Consider the following 8230-nt stretch of genomic DNA (forward strand, 5'->3'; position numbering starts at 1 on the left):
AGAGTTCAAATTACACACAATATTAAGTTGATGTAATTACCAACATTATTACGTCAACACAACTTATAAATTAATACTTGCAACTTAAAATGTTTATCTAAATCAATTAACCCACATTTTTTATCTTGCAACCATGCATTTAATTAAGTGGAGGTGAAAGGTCCCCTGAATTAGTTTTTAGAGTGTATGACCCCTCCTTTTGTTAATTGATAAGCCTTGAAACATGCACTTGTCAAGGTTCAGAGTCAAATTTTGCAATTATGGCAGTAGCCATCGATCATCTTAAGATAAGATAAGATATACTTTATTGATCCCAAGTTGGGAAATGTTTTTGTTACAGCAGCATGTACAACATGCAATTTATTGTTACTTTGTAATTCTACTCCACTACAATTCAGAGGTTAACCTGATATTTGTACTCCACTGCATTTATTTTAGTTACTTTGCAGATTCTGATTGTGATGTGAAATATAAACAACCCTTAAAGCAGACTTTAGTTACACCTGAGTCAAATTCAGGGAAGGTGATTGTCAAGTGCCAAAATAAGCTATGCAATATATTAGACAATAAGTACTTTGTCAATATGTATCTGTAGATACCCCCAAAGCTTTTTTCTTATTTGACCTTAACTTAAAGTATTCTTTAATGTTTAAATAAAGCCTTATTAGTTTGTCTGTTTTGCATATCCTCCCTAATATCTTTGGACGTCCTGCTAAACTGTTTTATTGTAGAGATCACTACAGAATCTTCTTGATATTTTCTATTCTATATTTCTATCATTGACCTTCTACTTTCCCCTTATTTTGTATGTATGTACTCTTAATATTTAAATTTGTTCATCAAATATAGCATATTCAACAAAAATGCAATAGCATGCTTTAACCACTAGGTGGTGCTTGTTAAAAAACTGTCAAGTTAGTGTTAACACAATACATTATACTGCTGTTTCCAGTTAGGTTTATGACGGATGTATTTTGTTATCCACATATATTGTTTTGATATTTGTTACACCAAACGGACAGAAAAGATGGTCTTAACATGAAGTGGTCTAGTTAATAAAACATAATAATATCAAACATAATAAAACCAAGATTTTAATTTATGAAAAATACTTTTGGATAGGCATAAAATGAGGCCAGTCACAAAGATAAATCAATCATCTGCATAAAGTAAAACACAATATAATTTTCACATTTTTGAATGTCCATATGGAGAACAAGGATTTGAAAATGGAAGATAAATCGTGAGGGGCGCCTCACGCCGACTATGATATTTTCAAATATAAATAAATAGACTTTCAATTATAAAATCATAAAAAAAACGATGACGTTCTTAGTCCTGTTTACATAGATACACGGCTATACAGTATTTTAAACTGCTTTTTATGGCTGTGGATGAGATTTTACAGTGATAGAGGACATATTTGAGCCTTTGTTTATCAAAGCAACGTCCAGCAGCACCCTGCTTCACATTCATGGTTACATGACATCTGGGAGCTGCCAAATGCAACCAAAATCTTTAGTGGTGTTAGATGAACTGGAATTACAGTTGTTGTTTGCATCTAAAGGACACTTAAGTTTGGATTGAGAGAGTGTTACTGATACATCATTTTTTTTTTAAAGGGTACAGATCCATACCATACAGTATGCACACTTGTAATATCCTAGATCCCAGGTACAGAAATATTTTGGTGTGCGATTGATTCAACCTGATATGTATCTCAGTGTGTGTATACTGTATGGCTCTTTGGATGCTTGATTTTAAACTAACCTACAACCCTAAGTTAGATCACATTAAGACTTTCATGTTGAAGTAAATGCTAATGTCAGCATGCAGTAACAATGACATCAGTGACAATGTTAACATACTAATGTTTGGTAGCTATAATATTTGTTCACTATTTCAGTTTGTAATATTATCAAGCATTCATTTTATTATTAGCACTAAACAAGACATAACACAAGACATAGGCTACCCTCAAGACTGAGCCACTGGTTGGATTGATATATTATAGGTTTCCCTGTACCATAAAAGGCCATTTCCAATCAACACACACTCACCTGCAAACAGCCAGTTCCTGCTTTCAATTGTTCTTTTCTATAAATATAATTTGAGTGTCAGCTGCAATGTGTTAACCCTTCCCCAAAACAGTGTAAAGAAAATGATAATTAGTGTGGGAAAAATACCAACCATTGCATGAGAGTTTCAGCATACTGCCATTCACCCAAACCATAGTGAAATCTATACAGTATATTTTAACTCTGTTGTGTCATTGCCTCACTGTTGCATCATAATATTAAATGGGATTGTATTTTGGGGTCAATATATTTGAACTTAAAAATGTCCCCTAAGATTGAATGCATTGGAGAGATTAAGTATTTAAGTTAATGTTTGGACAATATTCAGAAATGATGATGATAAAACAGACTTAAACAAGGTACGTGTGTATGATTGCTGTGTAATTATAAGACCAGGGTGTCGGACACACTTCCAAATCTCTCCACCAGAGAGAGTCAACAAGCTGTGCGGAGTCCACTGCGTTTCATTTAGTATAAAATGGTCAAGATTGAGAGGCTATTTATTCTTGGATCAGTTTAGTTCCCTCTCCAGTGATCTCATCCTCTCTCTAAAAAGGTCAAAATGTGCATGTACTTCATGTGCTGCAAGCAGGACGGGTCATAACCGTCATAACCTCTAACACAACTGATTTTTTTTTCACAGAGATAAATTGCACTTGCTTAACCACAAACATAACTCTATTACCATGGCAACCATGCAAAGAGAACTGGCTGATAAACACAGACCTGTTGCCATCTCCCACTCAAACACACACACACTGCGCTAGTTAATTGAAATGTGACACATTGAAATGATGATTAATCGTGGTTAATCACGTTGTCTTTGGAAAACAGGAAGAGGCGACTGACCCATCTGCTTTTGTAAAACGATAAACTACAGAATAATGGCACATTCATGTCTGTGCGCAGGTCTGTCCCTGCAGACGAGAAGGTTGAATAATTTGTACAATTAGAAACACCTTTAACCTGTGTGAACTTCCTCAGAGATGTATATTTAAGATATAAACAGGCTCCATTTGTTTTCTCTTTATGGCCACAATTATGTCAAAAAGCATTTCACTGTAGGCCTATGTGTGATGTCCCTTTGCACTCGTTGTAAAAGAACATGATCAAAATGTAAATACCGTGCAACCTGTAGTAGCACTCAGTGTTCAGTTCCCTTTCTCTGTCCCTCTGCTCTCTCCCTCGCTCCTCTACCTCCCCCCCTCACAGGCGACTCAACAACCACTTGCTTTTAGATACTGCTCGGCTTGTCACCATGGCAGCAAATTCTCAATAATATTTTCCTTATCTGACGTGTTTCTAAGTGCACACACTCTCACAAACTCACATACAAGTTTAGCGGTTGTCATGTGGGAGGTGTGTCTGTCTGTACTTCTGTACCCAGGTCCAGCTGGACCACATGCAAACAGAATTCATAGTGCATGCTGTGACAGGAAGGGATACTGCGCCATGAATGATTAGCACACCATATTTTCAACATTTTCACAAAATATCATGCCATTATGTGCTATCATGCATGGCATGGCAGATGTGTGTACTGAGTGCATACGTGCAAGCTTTTTTTCTGATGTATGAGTCACACACATTCCTAAACTTGACAGATTTGCCTACTTCTGTTCAGGTGAACTGGGAACAAAGATTACATTTGCAAATTGTATCAGTGAATGAGATTTAGGGTCCTTGAGTCACTGACAGCTGAACCCATTTACATGACTTCAGAGCACTGTCAGTCTCTGTATTTGCATTGTGGCGAGTGGAGGGTGAGGTAAGATGAGCCAGTGGGTAAATTGACCCACCCCTTTTATCTAGTGCACTGTGCACATTTGTTGTCATGTGACCATAGATTCAGGAAGGACCCATCATTTATATTGTGACATTTAGAAGCACATGGTAAAGTGGCAAATGTTTTTTGTTCACTACAAACCATGTTTTGCTTGTCAAAGTACATTTTAACTGGTCAGGTATAATTACAGTTCAGTCAGACAACTCACGTGTTTCTTTAACATGTTTATTAGAAGCAGCATAGTTGAGTTTGGCGTCTAGGCTCGGGCCTCATCACTCCACAGATATACATAGCACGATGAGTGATGATTAAATAACTAACCCCCAGAGCCTACAGGTGGAAGCTGGGGTGGAAGCTCGGGTGGTGGTGGGGCAGGCAAACAGCAGCGACGTGGAAGTAGCTGCAGCAAGCAATGCATGGAGAGAGATCTGGCAGGTAAAATAAAGCGACACATTAAGGAGGCTCTGTTTGGTTGGTTGTAGAGTGGCAAGGGGCGTTATGTATGAACTAGCTCGCAGGCTTCGCCCCATTTGCACACCACACCAAGGTCTCCATCGCTCATTCGGCAGGCTGAGACTGAAAAGGTCAGTTTGCAGCCACCCAGCCACAGGAATGACAGGCATGACTGAATAATGCAATGAAATTATGTAGTCAGTCTAATACATTTTCTGACAGCAAATATATTTTCTGTCGAGATAATCTATGAAATCCATCTCTGGGCTTCACAGATCCTTCCTCTCCATGACGCTGCTCCTGTGGCTTCTTACCCAACTCAAGTGCTACACTTGCTTTACCGTGCTTGTCATCAATTGGTGACAGCAGGACAAAAAGATGGCTCGTGCATTTTTAACCAGCTGCCTTGGGTCATGATCACCTCATTCAGGATCACTTATCTGTCAAGCATACAGTAAAGAAGTTCGATGTAAGTGAGGAAATGTAGGGCTTAGTCCTTTTGTTTGGCTACAGTAAGACAGCTCAACTGATTGTCTTATACATCCTAGTCTTTGCTACACAACCATGTTATCCTCGTCGTATTTAGAGGTAGCTGAGCCTGGGAGATAGGAATCCAAAGCTATCATTTCAATGGGAGTTATACTGAAGCAATTTACTGTGAGGAAAGTGCTGCTGCTCTCTTGCATATAATCTTAAAAGCTATTTCTGAATGACTAAGCATGATTTATTCTCAGTAACAGAAAATAAAACAACAAAATATACAGTAATTACAGTTTCTGAAATGGTTTAATAATGAGCACAGTGCATCTTTTGAATAAAGGCTGCCTCCTGTGGGCTTCTTATTTTAGATGGGAGTAGTCACCTGATACACAAGGCTAGATAAGGTTCAGCACACATATTCAAATCAGCTTGTTTCTTCCTATCCGTCCATTAGCTCTTTTTTGTGTGTGCTTTGTTCAAAGAAGGAGAAGCGTTTCGAGGCTTAAAATATGTTTTTACAACAATACAGACTGTACACAAAATGTGCAAATAAACATAAGACAAGTTACACGTCCCAGCAGAGTGGCTGAGACAGCATTCACACACCGACAACAACAAAAGTTACGAGCATCTTTTTGGATGAAAAATGTAGGAGGGGAGGTCCACGTGTGCGCTGCTGCTCAAGGCGGCTGCCAGACTGAGCAACAGTAATTACTTGAACTTGATACAGAAGCCAACACCTGAGAGGTCCATGGTCGAACAGTCAACAACCGATTAAATTAACACTAGAACACCTCCGGTCTCTCACTGCGGAGCATCAAGTCTGCCATGCTGGACAGGCTGAATTAAACAAAGCATTAGGTTACAGTGGATGTGAGCGTATCGCATGGCATCGTTTGCGTAGATGTCGGGGACACACTGTAGATACAACAGTACAGTGAACATGCATTTCTAATAGGGTCATCAACATGAGATACATTATGTTTCTTAATGAACTGACATGCTCCTATCACTTTTTTTTCTTCCTGTCTCTTCACCATGCAATACAGACAGGAAGTGCCCAAAACAGTGTATATAAAGAGAAGAGCTAAACAGAGGCTCTGCATGTGAACAGCGACGGATGGGTGAGAAAGAGAGCCATTGTTTTCTGTGGCTTCAAAAGCTTCTGCTCTTTAGCAAATACAGTGGGAATGAAAAGCAAAGAGGGGAGCTATGTTCAAATCCCTTCATCTGCTGCTCTCATTGTACAGCTCGCATTCAGAGTTAGATGTGTTCATCTACCATTTGAGAAATTAGCTATAAATCCAGTTGCGTGACTGGTGCACATTTTCAAATAGAAATGATCCTTTGCAGCGTGAGGAGGTTGAGTTCATCTAGCCCACACACGGCGCCTGAGATGCTTGGGTTTTGAGGAAAGTCCCAGAGTGGGTTAATGAGATTATGCAGCGCTTAAGCTTGGATTGGTTTGAGTGGGAGTTCAGAGGTTTCCCCAGTGTCCCCACCTCTAATACTCGGGATGGATTGAGCCAGTACTGGAGGATAAGATGTTCTCTTGGTTTAGTTATGACCTTCTCACGTTACTGCTCACCTGTGTGGACCAAACTGTTGTTTCGTGAGGCATCACCGGAGCAGAGGCAGTGTGTCTGTTTACTGAGGGCATGGGGAGTTCAGTTTGACGTGTGGATCGATGTGTCCTCCTACACGCTTTAAATCAAATGCAATAGAATAACTTAAACAAAGGCAGTCAATGATGATAGAGAGACAAAAACATGAAGATAGTGTGTGTTTCTATTTTCTACGTAATATATTTTTGTATGAAAAATAGGAGCACCAGTTTGACTTTACAAAGGAAACTGTGGTCCTTTTAACAGCTATCTTCTCCAGAGAGGATTGGGTATCTTTTGTGCATCGTTTGGGCAAAAAGGATTTATAGGTGCGATGCAGAAGCGTGAGTTTGTTAATGTTATACAGGGCGTTGCTCCTCCTAATGAGGCACAGCCTGTGATGAGGTAGGATGCCCCCTCGGTGTGACACCCAGCACAGCCCCACCAGATTTTCTACCTTTGCACATTAATGGTACTCCTCTCCCAAAGTACCTCTATAAAAAATATGCTGTAACACACGTACACACACACGTACACACACACACGTACACACACACGCGTACACACACGCGTACACACACACACACACGCATCCTTAAATAGACACATTGATGTTGTAATATTCTTCATCAAACTGTTTGGCAGCCGCCTGATTTCCGAGCAGCATACTGTTAGATCCACCAGGATGTCTTTTGTAAATCAACAGAGGGTACTGCAAAGGTTTCCTTTCATACAGAGGGCGACAGAAAGAGAGAGTGTGTTGGGAAGTGTGTGAGAAAGTAAGGTTTATTGTTAGATAAACTAGCACTCAACTGATTGGTGTGATAGCAGAAAGGGTTTCTGTGGAAGGAAAGTGTTTGGAGTGTTGTGCTGATAAAGTGCACTCGGTGCTCCTTGATGTAGCTGGGAGTGCTGACAAATATCTTAATATCCACTTGGAAAGTTAAGCAAATATCTGCAATTAATTTAAAGGAACTGTAAAACATTTTAATAGCTATGTTTACTAGTTTGCTCGTCGAAAACAGTATTTTGATCTCTGTGTCTGTAGACACAAACTGGAAGATTGACAATTAAAGTTGACTTTTGACTTTGAGAGTTAAATGAAAACATTTCAACAACTCTGTACGCTGAAAATGCCACAACAGCAGCCAGTTAGCCTAGCATAGCATAAAGACTGAAACTGGGGGGAAAGCCAGCCTGGTTCCCTGAAGGTGTCTGTTTACCAACTAGCTTGTTAACTTAGTGAGCTTTAGAGGTGTTGGTAGGTGGAATGTGTTCCCTTTGGACAGTGCCATGCCAGCTGTTTCTTTATGTGTTCAGCCTTAATGTTAATCTGAATGCAGGCTCTAGCTGCATATTGATCAGACAAGTTGTGATTAGTATTGAACTTCTCATCTCACCTTCTACAAAACAGCAAATAGCCACATTTCTCAAACAATTTCTTCTAATTAGGTTTGCCAATAGTGCTTTATGTGCACGCAAAAGTATGGGTGTTTGTTTGTGCTTGTTACCATAATGGCTGCTGTAACTTTTACCTAATGGGGGTTAAACAAATACAGTAGACCTCTTAAGAATCTCAGAAATCCAGAAACACATTTAAAGGGGACCTATCATGCAAAATGCACTTTTGTACGTCTTTTATACATGAATATGTGTCCCCGGTGTGTCAGGGAACGCTCGCCAGAGAGTAAGGACTTCCACCTTCAAGGGATATCCGCCTACGTGGGGAAAAGACTGCAGTCTTGTTAAGTTTATTATTAGTCGAGCCCAACGTCGGGGCAAAATCCTAAACCCATACTCCTTTTCTCTCTCGCAACACAAAAGACTTG

This window comes from Notothenia coriiceps, unplaced genomic scaffold (genome assembly GCF_000735185.1).
Source record: "Notothenia coriiceps isolate Sejong01 unplaced genomic scaffold, NC01 NC01_scaffold00018250, whole genome shotgun sequence".
NCBI classification, from domain to species: Eukaryota; Metazoa; Chordata; class Actinopteri; order Perciformes; family Nototheniidae; genus Notothenia; species Notothenia coriiceps.